This window comes from Temnothorax longispinosus, chromosome 1 (genome assembly GCF_030848805.1).
Source record: "Temnothorax longispinosus isolate EJ_2023e chromosome 1, Tlon_JGU_v1, whole genome shotgun sequence".
Classification (NCBI taxonomy): Eukaryota; Metazoa; Arthropoda; class Insecta; order Hymenoptera; family Formicidae; genus Temnothorax; species Temnothorax longispinosus.
The window spans coordinates 14,113,749-14,127,682 of record NC_092358.1 but is presented as its reverse complement, the minus strand read 5'-3'; the positions used below and the strand labels follow the sequence as shown (position 1 = coordinate 14,127,682).

Sequence of the window (13,934 nt, the reverse complement as noted above, 5' to 3'; positions counted from 1 at the left end):
CTGAGAGCTCTCAGTCGAGGCTCGGAGCACCGGACCTCGTTTGGTGTGTTCCCTGGGAGTCGGGATAGGTTTCGTCTGGAAGAAGCGGAGCTTTTAGACGAAGTCTCCTTCTCTCGCCGGAGCGGCGGTTTATATACCCGCCCGGCGCGGCGGGTTCGCTAGGAGCGCCGATCGTCGCGCTGTGGTGGGGCGGCGCGGCGCCGCGCTCGTCCTCGGGGCGGCTCGGCTGCCGTCGTCGCTCGTCGGGAGGCACCGGTGCCGCGCTTGACCCGCGCACACGGTGCGTTTTAAATCACGCTTAAAATGTGGGCGCACCGCGCCCTGGTTTTCGCCCGACTGGTCGTCGGTCGGGCGGCATCCGGCGGTCGTTAGCCGGGAACGATGCTTAGCGCACGGGCTGCATCGTTACAACTGTTATTAAAATAATCAAGTGTTATCCAATATTACGTGTTTTGAATATCCGACCTGATCCAATCAGACTAACAAGAAGCTATAATTGCTAATTAACTGGTGAGTAATGTGGTAACTGATTTATTATCTCAATTGGCGTTCTGTTAGTACATTTCACAATATTATTATTACTTGTTGTTATTAGGTCACATTATTACCACTATAGTGGTACTTATGCTACACCTCTCATGTCTCCTTACAGTGCCAGACTAAAGTCAAGCTCAACAGGGTCTTCTTTCCCCGCTAATTTTTCCAAGCCCGTTCCCTTTATATATAAATTACCCTCGCTATTTTGGTAATATGGTGAGAAGATGTGTCTCGGAATGTCGGTCGGGAAAAAACGTTCCCTCTCATGCGTTCCCAAAGGATGTCGAACGTCGCAAGAAATGGTTTCAAAAATTGAATATGAAACAATTAGAAGATGAAAATAAAATTAAAAAGTTAAGAATATGCTATAAGCATTTTCGTGATGATGATTACAGCGGTTCTCCAACAAGAAGAATACTGCACTTTGCAGTCCCATCTGTGCTTGTGTCACAACACATATCAGAAGTATCACAACATGTATCTGAAAATATTAATGTCGATTATAATGAACATGGAAAACAACATATAGAACAACATGAAGAACAACATGAGCAGACATTGCACATATCAGAAGTATCACAACATACCACAACATACATCTGAAAATATTAATGTCAATTATAATGAACATGGAAACAACATATAGAACAACATGAAGAACAACATGAGCAGACATTGCACATATCAGAAGTATCACAACATATATCTGATAATATTAATGTCGATTATAATGAACATGGAAAACAACATATAGAACGACATGAAGAACAACATGAGCAGACATTGAACAGACAAGAACAAACATTGTTGCACGAACAAGAGACGTTGCAACAACAAAACAATATGTTGTTGCGACAAGAAAAAAATGAAAAAGCATTGGCTGAACAGCAAATTGAACTGCAAAAGTATAAAGAAGCAACATCGTTTGCGTTAAGGCAACAACAAGAAGATATCGAGAATATTAAAAAGACATTGAATGAACAAAATGCACGATTAAAATCATGTGCAAGACTCAATCTTCAAGAAATTACTCGTAAAAATTTATTAAATCCTACAGCGAAGAAAATATACGAAAAAATAGTAAAAATGAAGAAAGCTTATAGACGATTAAAGAGACTTACTAACGTAGCGAAAAAAAACAACAGATCACGAACAATACAATTATGTACAAATGATCATAAAGGGAATATAGATACAACAGCACATGTACGGCAGAATTTTATAAATATGCTCATAAGGAACCATGATAAAGCACCACAGGTACATTTCCAATCCTAATCGAAAATCTAATCTTACTATCGTATAAACATTTCTGGTCATTATAATAAAACAGAGTATTTAGTCTCTGACAACACTTGCAATTTTTATGGAATTTTTTACATTACAATCAGGAATTTGATCATTATAATTATGTAAATATGAGTTTTTTTATACTTAAACTACAGTTTCTAATATATATATTAAAAGATTTATTCAAATGAAAAAAAAATTTTTGGATTAAATAATGTACAGTAGTTATTAAATCGTATTTTAAGCCGTCGTATAAACGTAGTCAATAATTACCAGGAAAATCCGGGAAATATCACGGAATTTTTTAAATAAAATTTTGATCATATCCCTATATAATTTTCTATTTTTTTTTTCATAAATACAAGTATTGTTCAATAACTTTTTCATAATTTCTTTATAGAATATTTATATGAAATGTGTATAGATTAGGAGGAGTCTACAATGATAGAATTTAAGGTGGAAAATTACGTTTTGTGCCTTAAGCTGTAAGAAATTGACAAATCACAGTTGTATGTGAAAAAAATATTTAACTATGATTTGTCAATTTCTTACAGCTTAAGGCTTAAAGTATAAATTTTACACCTCAAATTCTTATTGTAGGTCCCGCTTTATGCTTTGTATATTTATATATTTACTAACATTATGTTATATTTTTACTATCATAAATATGTAATAGCTATCATTGTTAGTTCCGGTGTACAATAGATGTTTTAAATTCTAAGGGCCGGTTTCTCCGATTAACGCGAGCCTCCGATTAAGTAACAAATCCAGTGGAACTGATCAATTGCACTGCTTAAGGACAAATACGATTGTACAGTTCATTGGATATGTCGTACTTAATTGGAAGATTGCGTTAATCGGAGATGGTCAAACCGAACCTAAGCCCCAAGAAATTAAAATAGTTGATTATTCTTTTTAAATTCACACTTACACACAAGCCGTCAATAACGTTTTTTCGCTTGAAGTTAACTACGTTTCCGAGTTGAGGAATCATATCAAAATGATGTATGAATATCTAGATGTGATAAATACATGTAATATTCTTTTTATTGATATCTTATGTTGATATAATTTTTGAAAAATATGTATTTTTTAAATTTATTAACAGGCCAGACGTTTTACGGTTGAAGAAAAGATATTTTGCATAGGAATTTGCCGTAGATCCCGCTCATCATACAAATTTCTCTCCAAATATCTATTGTGTCCTTCAATAACTACTTTGAATAAACAATTGCAAACTATTCCTTTAGACACTGGGTGCAATAATATCATGTTCAAATATTTGAAATTAGTCGCAACAGAAATAGATCCCAAAGATTTACACGTAGTATTAATTTGGGATGAAATGTCATTGCAACCTGCCCTGCATTATGACAGAAGTAAAGACGAAATAGTTGGAATCGAAGATTGGGGGATGCAAAGAACGAGAAAATTTGCTGACCATGCAATCATGTTTTACATTCGATGTCTTACATCTGGTAATCATATGCCTATTGGCTATGGCTTTTGTAATAGTGCAACTCGTACTGCTCAACTAATAAGATGTATAAAGCAATGGTTAACAGTAATTATAAAATGTGACTTCAAACCTGTGGCAACCGTATGCGATCAGGGAGGGCAAAATATTGCAGCAATTAATATGTTGATAAAAGAGACTAATAATCTACGGTATAAGCAGCATAATAATCCTAGTAAGTAAATTGTAGTTTGTTATTTAATTTTATAAATTATAATACGTAATTCGTTTCTTTTGTAACTATTTCTTACATATCATGTAATATATGCTCATTAGGCTTTATTTTTATTGCAGAAAATACATTTATTATTGGAAACCATGAGATCGTTTCTCTTTACGACTATGTGCACCTGCAGAAAGGTGTATGTAATAATTTATTAACGAAAGATTTGGTTAATAATAAGTATAAGAAAAAATCGGAAAGACAATTTGCATCATGGAACGATATTGTAATAGCATATAAAATGGATATATTATTGGATATGGATATATTCTTTTCTAAAACAGCGACAGATGCCAAAGTTAAATGACAGACACATTTTCCCGAATCTCATTCCAAAAATGAAAGTGAAATATGCAACGCAAGTAATTAGCCATACCGTAGCAAATTTTATAAACATCGTACTTACATGGAATAAAGGTAAAGTGCATTCATTATTGCCAAATAAAATGATAAATATGTTTATTTAAGTTATGTAATACAATACAACGGACATAATACTCAAATGCTGTTTTTTATTACAGGTATTGTGAATACCGTAAAGGGGGAAATGTGCCTACCAGCCAGTGCTGCAATGACAGCAGACATAATATTATTTTTCGATAAATTGTTTGACTCCTTCAATAAAAAAGAAAATAAGGAATTGTCATGTATTATAAGTCCAGTAAGTAAACACATTTTATTTTGGCAAAATGCTGTTAATAGAATTCGGCAAATGGATTTTGTTGAAAATACAACCCATAAACATATACGACATAATGCAAAATGTCTAACGAATTGGATATGGACTATCAAAGGGCACAGTATGTGTAGAATATACTGCAAAAATGTGGATTTTCTTCATTCAATTTAAGATATCTGAATCAAGATCTTGTAGAAAACTGTTTCAGTCAGATTAGAGATCACGGGCACAGAAACAATAATCCAACCTCATATCAATTCTGTGCTTCTTTCAAGACGCTTGTGACGACAAACTTGACATCTAAACATTCTATTTCTTCTAATTGTAAGGAAAATGAGGAAGGGACATCATTATCGCTATCAAAAATGATTTCTACAGCTGCAAGTTGTGAAAACGACGAAAAAGAAGAAGAAACTGAATGTACAGATTCTTCAATACCATCAGCGACAAATTGTTATATTTTCGTGGATACAGATAAAATAATAAAAAATATTATAACAAACAAATAAAACTGTAATGTAATGTGCAGAATGTGTACAATGGCTAAAAAATGAGAATATTTTAAGAACTATAGAGCACGCATTTCAAGTTGCAGAATTGAAATTTGTAAACTTCTTCTATGAAACAGAAATCAAGAAGAAATTAAAAAGTATTTTATATTTAGAAGTATTTACAAGAATTTCAACACATTGTTCCACGCTACTTGATTATTTAATAGAGGAAACTGCACAAGAGTTTATTGTTCAATGGTGCAAATTTGTTAATAAAATATTAAATGGAACCCAACAAGAAAATTATGGAAACAACTACATTTATAATGGAGCGAAAAGAATGTCAATAAGGTTCACAAAAAAGAAAAATTTGAAGCAAACAAAATAATTGTATCAATCTAAAAGAAGTGGCACCATCTTTCGACAGATTGTAAGTATATTACAGTGTCTTGATTATTTTAATTATTATTAATTAAATTATCTGAAATTGAAATAAATATTTTATGTGCAAATTAACAATAGATTAGTGACAGTAATTTTGGTATTTTTTATTTATATATAGCAGTAATAATTATATAGTAGACGCACTTTTTGTATCAATAATATATTTCTTATTAAAAATTATGTCAAAAGTTATTTTATATCACTAAATTATTGAATGTTATATACTTAATTTAAACAAACAACTTATTTTTTTTTCTTTTCTTTTTGCAATTTTATTATAAATGATTAAGACGCTATTTTTCTTATCAATTTTCTAAATAATTGATAATATTTTGTCTACGTGTACACATATATTGCTGATTTATTTGCGCAGACAATAATATTACTGCAAATAAATGTTTATGTTTTGATTTGACGTTCTTATAACTCACACAATCTATATCGTGTAAATTTTTTTTTGCAGGACGAGGTGAACACACAAATTGCAATAAACAATAACAATAACAATAACATTAACAATAATTGAGTAAACACAAAAATTGCAATAAAGCTATCAAAAGAATAAAATTTTTTAAAAATAAAGATACTATTTAACCAATTTATTATTTTATTATTTTTAATTTATTTGTTTGTATATCAATGATAATTAAAGAAACATATATATATAGTTAAAGAATATACGGCTTGTACATCTTGAAGATAGATTAATAAATTAAAACGTAGTTTGTAATGCGATAAGCTTTATTTTTTATACAATCACTCCTTTTTGATAATTTTTAGTAAATTTTTGTAATTTTTAGTAAACTCTTTTATAACTTAATACTGATTAGAACAAAAAAAATGAGTGTAAAATAAAAAAAATACACGGTTGGTATATATTGAGGACATATGCTAATAATTTAAACCAGGTTATGTAATACACTAATACAATAATCTCTTGATTTTTTTGTTCTTTTTATGTCTGTTTATTAAATATTTTGAATACAATTTTTCGTATTCTTATAGAGGTGATTTAGAAATGTAAAAGTAGGAAATATAAACATATGCACATATATATTTCGAGGACATATATTAGCAAATTAATATAAAGATTGGATTATTATATAATTTAATTTTTTTGCAGGTTTACTTTTGATAGAATTCATTTTCTTTGCTTTGACTTGGTGAAAATAAAGTAAACACTATTAAAGTAGCAAAAGTATTTGGCACATTTTGCGTTCTTAAAATATACCAAATACATCTTAATATTAAAATGTATTTGGTCTATTATAAGGACTTTTTTCTTGGCAGATTTTATGTCCTTGATTTTTACCAACTAAAAAACTTGTAATTTTAAGGACAATCCTCAAAATATATCAAATTGAAAAAAAATAATGAGAACGGTCCTCGAAAGTACCATATGTCCTCAAAATATACTATATGTGTCGAAAAATGTCCCTAAATAGTACCAAAAACATATATATATATATATATATATATATATATATATATATATATGATATCTTAGATTGATATATATATAATATATTATATATATATATATATATATATATATATATGAAATATGATATTTATTAAATTGTATTTTTTCATTTCTTTTGGGAGCAGGGCCAACTCTCAGGAAGGGTATCGTCGTCTTCGATGTTTATAACTTTCTCGTGACCGCGCTGTTCCGCACCTGATGACTCCTCCTCCTCGTCGCCGTCATTCCCTCTCTCTCTCTCTTTCTCTCTCTCTCTCTCTCTCTCTCTCTCTCTTTCTCTCGCGAGCGCGAGCGCACTGTCCCGCACCCGACGGCTCCTCGATCGGTGGTGGCCAGCCGCGCGACATCACGATGCATCGCGCGAATATTTGTCACGAACAACCGTATTTGGTTACGCGACTTTTTTACCAGTGTGACGTCCTGGGTGATGCGAGGTGGCTCGATCCGGCAGAACGTCTCCGTTGATGGGTTCTTTTTCTTGCAGTTAAGGAGGTAAAACCCCAGGATAATTAACTGTTGGTCGGCGCTGTGGATTATGGCTCCTTGGATCCGTTGAAGGTAAGTATTCAATAATCTTTATCTTTCTTTTGATATAAAAGAGTATGATATTTATTGTAGAACTTTTACGATACAAGTGGTTTATATGGGAGGATGGAACAAGTATAAGATATGTGATCTTTCCTGGCTCGTTCCACACTCTCCGTCGAGAGGGTGAAAGATTCTGCTTTTATACAATTTTGGAAACGGTAGTGGGAGGTGACCGCACCTCGTTACAATGAGTCATAAGGCGTTGTCTAGCGGATGTGAGTCTACTTCTAGTGGTGTGGCTCGCTTGCCAGCAATGAGTCATAGGGTGGTATCTTGAAATTCATTACCTTATATGGTCATGCGTTGCGCTCTGCTTCGACATGTCCATATATGGTCTATGCGAGGACTAGATTCACTCGAATGAGTCATACGGGTGACTCGACTGAATTTCATTTTTATTCTCTAGTCTAACAGCGATTTGTATTGAGAGCGATACCTTCTTTCATTATAAAATTTCAATATGACTTTTATCATAAAGGAAAAGAAGAAATCTTTAATATTTAATCTTAAAATGTGCAAATATATGTTGAATAATATTTAAGTTTCTTCAGACATACTTTACATAGGGTAGAATAATTCAATAATACAATTAAAGTTTTTATTAGTATGTCTAAAGTATAAAAGTTATTGCTCTCTTCGTCTAACAGTTAATATGGTATATCTGACTCTCTCTTTCTCTCTTTCAGATCGTACAATACTCGCATCTCGCTCGTATTCGCGCTCCTTATGCTACGCATAATACAATTTTATCTTTCTCAGGTTCGTGAGTAACGCTTCGACGCTTGACGCTCGACATTTATACTAATTTTAATAAGTATATATATATTTGTTAATAATAATATTGATAAAAGTGATGTTAGCAGTGGTACTGATGTTTCTAATATCTTGTTAATAATGTATCGTGCAGGTAGAAATGGCCAGCATTCTCATAGTACAGGAAATAAATGAAATTAAATTGTTTATATATAATAAGATTTTTATTATTTTTATATCTCGCGAATGGTTGGGAATTTGATGGGAGTGTATTGGAAATATATTGTAGGACTTTCACTAAAGTATAATATAGCATTGGAAAAATAAATTGGTACTCTTTAATTCGCGTATTAATATTATGTTTTCTTTATTTAAGAGGTTTCGAATTTCTGGTATCATTTTGTTTATGAACATTCTTTATTTTATTTGTTATAAATATTTTGTAAATAAACAATTGCAGAAATAAAAGTTATTATCATTTTTCGTAGGTGTACTGATGCAGAGTTTACGTGCGCGATCAAAATTAGTATTTACCAAAACGGGTTTTTTATAATTATGCAGCAGTTTGACGCTCCAATGTCTCAATTTTCGCTTCTTACGTGCTTCGCTTACACTTCAGTTATTCCTCTTTTACACTCGATTCATCTTTCAATTATGCTTTACTCTTCTCTTACACTTGATTCATTTTCCAATTTACGTTTTATTAACGTTTGTTTTACGTTTTCATTTTCGCTAGGGCCCTGGTGAAAAAGAAAGCTTCTCGGAGCGTCGAAGAAGGGCAAATGAAGAATAAAAGTCTATATGACTATCCTTGTCCTTCATGGGGCGAATGTTCAATTTTCAATCTTGTTTATTAGTTTAATTAATTTAAATAGAAAATCGGCGTTAACGTTACTGGTGTTTAGGAGTATGAGGGATTCCATTTTTATCATAATAATTAAGTGTCAAAATTTTCGTTCAGAAATGAAATTTTTCGGTCTTAAAATGTATAAAAGACTAAAATATTAATGTAAAAGTGATTTGGTCTTTGTAAGTCTAAAGGGTAGGAAATTCAAAATGGCGGACGTGAAACTTTAATAATTTATAACTCGAGAACGGTAGGAGATAAAAAAATGGGGTTTCTTTTGTTGTGTTCGGACAATTAAGGGCATTATTTTAGGTTGTTTTAAATTTCTGTGTTTTATGGATTTCCATAATTTTTAATTATATATCTCGGAATTAAGAAGAGATATGATGTAAGAATTTTTGTGGGATTACTTGACATGCTCTGCTGAGTGTCTGCAGTGATTTTATTCATCATCTTTAATAATATTTTTATGATAAATTTTATTGTTAATTAGTTTATTTTGAGAGATACAATAATGGTTTATAACCAAAAGTTATTTGACTCTTTATGATAGTTCCGGTAGTCACACTAGCTAGATCTGTTAATAATATAATTTAATTGTTTATAACAATCATGTTTGAAAAAATGCTTATGAGATAATCATTATTTTAGCGTGATAATATTCGTTAGGCACAATAGGTTATGTTCTTATGAATAATATACTTTTAATTTATTTATTTATATTTTATTTTAATTTTCTGAGTTTTATTCTTATGGAACATGTATTTATTCGTGTGTTAAACTGAATTTGTATTGCATAAAGGTTCTCATAAAACCTATAATATCCATTTACGATCAATTGTAGTGATGCTGGGGAATTTTAACAAGCAATTGTCCAAAAGTTTATAGTGTGATTCATGAAAATGGGGCTTAAACTTGAAAAAGTGCCTTTAGGCAGTCATGTTCTCTAGGCTTGGGCCAGTTACTTTAAGAACGCGTGCTCGCATCAGCTGAGTGATTGTTATGACAGTTAAGTTAAGGTGTGATTATTTATTCTTATATTGTTTTCAGGTGCTGTGCAATATGGATGGAAATCGAAAAATTTATGCGGCTGGAATATAGCGGTGATTATACCGTCAGACGTGACAGGAGCGAACGACCGAGCGGATAATAATGATGCGACGGACGAGAGGCCGAGAGTAGACGCGTTGAGCGCAAACCGCTGCGCGGTCGGCAGAAACGACGCGGCGAGCGAAGACCGATGCGCCGACAACGAAAGGCGACAACGGGAGGCCACGATTAATGTGATGAAGATAAGCCAACCACCGATTGGCCAATGCGACGACTACGAAGAACAGAGTGACGAATCAACGGTAGACTACCAAGACTACATAAGATATCTGAGAAACAACAAAGAATCGGAGCAACGCGACGACGAGCAAGGCCACGTCGACCGCGTTCAGCTGAGCGAAGAGCACCGGGCGAAGGAGCCAACGACGGCTAATCGCGAACCAGCTGAAAACGAAGATAAGTCAACCGGCAGCGAGGCGGAGGCGGAAGCGGAAGAAGACGAAGACGTCGCGGAAGCCGGAATGATGAACAACGAAGGAAGATCAACGGCAACGTTGAGAATGAGAAAACACGCGAGGTTCCGCTTGACGGGACGCGCGGGGAAGGCGGATGACGCAAACCGCGAAAGTGACCGGTCGACGGAGACGAGTGCGTGAACGGAGACGCGAAAGCGAGCGGATGACCGCGCGCGTGACGAGGAAGGTCCGAGTGCGCGAAAAAGTGCGAGGGACAACGCGATCGGTGAAGAACGAAAGCGCGAACGAATCGCGAACTGAACGCGGCGCGATCGATTGATTAAAGTAAAAGCGGTAGTTAAGAACGCGGCAAGGGCGAGTGATATGTAATACGCCGACGAGACGATTCCGCGTAACGTTAAGAGTGCGCGAGCGACTGAGGATCACGAGCCGCGCGAATAACAAAGAAACCGCGAGAAACACGGCGAGACCGAGCGCGATACGCGGAATTGAAAAAAGCAATCGAGTTCGCGAACGACGAAAAGTCCCGAACGTGGCGCGCGACAACGTCGACGAAACGTCAGTCGCAAAATCAGAGCCGAGTCAACCGGACGTGCAAGCGACAGTGCGCACGAACGGAATTGTGTTGTGCGAACGCGACGTATACGAGAGTGCGGATCAAAGTGTCGAAGCAAACGAACCGAGGTGCGAGTGCTCGACACGAAAGTCCGGCCGACCGAGAGGAAGACGCCGAACCATGATGCCGTACCGAAGACCGGCAGGGTTGGACCTGCGCGACCCGATGCGACATCCGGTCGACGACAGAGACCGAGAACGACGTAGCGTTCTCACCCGGGAGATCGAAAGGATCGCCTTAATATTGCAAAACCGACAACAATCACGCCTCGTATTGTAATATGCCGAATCATACGCGGCACAATTGCCGCCGATCGATCGCGACGAAGAACAACGGCTGGACGACGATAGCCAGGTGAACGTTCGGCTTGCGAGGGCGATCTCGGCGTGCGAGGAAGGACGACAACGCACCTGGACAAGATGCGTCGATACGACGATCGACGATCCGATCGACGGCACGGCAATGGCCACGGCCACGGCCTTGGTCACGGTGACGCAACGATGCAACGAGGACGGACCGATGCCACCGCCCTATCGCATCGTCATAGATGTAAACGAGGATGGCATTAGAGCCAAAACGTATCTCGTTAACCGCAACGCGACAGCCGACAATGACAACAACGATCGCGATGAAACGTTCGTTGACGAACGAGCGGCGAGAGAGAAAGCGGCAGCGGCAGCGGCAGCGCAACAGCGACGCGAAACCGCGGAGCTGCCACGGTTAATAACCCCGCGATTGCACCGAAATGACCGGGAAATAGGCCAGGTGACCCCTATGAGACCGACGCAACCGCCAATACAGCCGGAACAAGGACAGATGACGCCGAGGACGGTGATCCAACAGCAGCAACAGCATCATCATCATCATCAGCGACCAGGGACACCGATTCCAGGTGAAATAGGCGGTTGCCAACGGACGAACGGGGCAGCGAGCGACTTGGGCAACGATTCCGAAGCGGAATCGACGACAGCCCCGAGGAGCGAAAGATCGAGCGCAGCAACGCCGAGCGAGGCTATGACAAGCAGACCGGCAAGTCGACGGACTGAGGGATCCGAAAGCGGGGAGATAGGACCGGAAACGGCAACGGAGCGACAACGGCGACAGTAACGACAACGATGACGAGGTACGACAAACGACGAACCTCGCCGAGCAAGCGATCCATGAAACCGCAACGACCGATCAAACAAGATCCGCGACAAATGCTGAAGCGCTCGAAGCGATGATCGAGATGGAGGAGGAGCATAACGCAACCCCGAACGAAACGACGACCGACAACGGGAACGCGACGATGCTCAATGTGCGAAACGACGTCGTCACGAACGATACGCGGCCGGCCGCGACGCAGGACGGCGACGGAAGCGGGAGCGAATACCGTTTGCCAACCAGCAGCGAACGTGATAGCGCCGACGAATACGGCGACGAGGACGACGTCGACGAAGACGAGGAGGAAGCAGCAGCCGACGACGTTGACGAAAACGACGACAACAACGACGACGGCGGCCACGATGACGGCCGCGACGCCGGAGATGGCGACGAGGAAGCCGACGAGATGGAAGAAAATGACCGTGGGTACGTCAGATATCAACGAGAAACGAGCACGATGATTACGGTCGAGGGAGTCGGGCGCCGCAGAGCGTTCCAAGCAGCGAGAGCAATCAACCAAAGCTTGCTGCGGGGAGAGATTAGAGAGGAGAAACGCAATCAACGCGCAAACAAGCGCAAGGCACCGAGCGTACCGACGGAGGCCGATCGGCGAGCGACCGCGGTGGCAAAGACCAACCGGGCGGACAAGGGAAAATCATTGTCCAAATTCGAGCTGACGGGAAGGATGCGACCGCCCACGGATAAACAACTGCGAAACACGGCAATACCCAGAGTCACGTTGTCACCACGAATGGCGGCGGCTCTAAAAGACGCGTTCTATCTGAACCAAGGTGTATGGGCGACAAAACCGCGTCCGTTACGAGGGCCGGCAGTGAAGCCCCAACCGGAACGACGACCAGAAACGGAAAACCGGGAGTTCCAGCAGGACCAGGAGCCGGGAACGAGCGGACTGTCGATGACAACGACCGGCACGACGGCGACAACGAGGTCGCGAGCGACGCGGAGGACGTCGAGAGCGGGAGCGTCGACGGTCGCGAAAAGGTGAAAGGACAGGCGCAAAGCGCTCGGACCAAAAGGCCTCAGGGCGAACAGAGACACCCTGTGGACCAATGTAAATAAAACGTACCGTAGAAAATAAGGATAAACGCGTCGAATAAGACGCGAGCGCGAATAATAGATTTAAGCTTGAATAGATATCATAGAAATTAAGATCCCGCGTAGATATATATCTATTGTCACTTAATTGAGGATAAACATAACGTTTAATCATTTCCGTTTCTTTTCCCGTGGCAAGAGGCACATTAGTGTAAAGTTTGAATTTTGTTTTCTCATTTCATCGTTTTTTCAATCGACTATCCGAGAGCGAAGATAGCGCATAACGATAAGATGTCTTTCCGAACTCGATTACGCAAACGCGGTGCAATGATGAACAAATAAAGAGAATTTAAGCATCGCGTAAACAAAGTCAGAGTTATTCCGAGACATGACATGTCCCATACCCCACCAAGCAGACCCACACCCGAACAACGGTGGCAGCGAACGACTGCCAGATTGGGGAGAAGTCGAGCATACGAGGCGTGCTCGAAGCTCGACTTGACGGGGAGAATGCAGCCGTCCGCCGGGCTGCACCAACCGACGACCAACCGAGCCAACAGCTGAGGAGCCATCGGCCAGAGGAGGCGACGCAGCAGCAGCAGCAGCAGCAGCGACGAGCTCGAGCGACGATAGTAGGAGACATGCGCGAGGCCAGCGGGCCAAGTAGAACCGATGTCAATCGCGATGCGGCGGAATAAAGAAAACGCGCATCAAGACCGATAGACTTATATAGAAATAAGCT

General features: G+C 38.7%; 1 pseudogene; it reads left to right on the top strand.

Moving 5' to 3' along the window:
- The first annotated feature begins 1,189 nt into the window (after positions 1-1,189).
- On the top strand, positions 1,190-4,543 carry LOC139815386 (uncharacterized; annotated as a pseudogene).
- Positions 4,544-13,934: the final 9,391 nt, after the last annotated feature.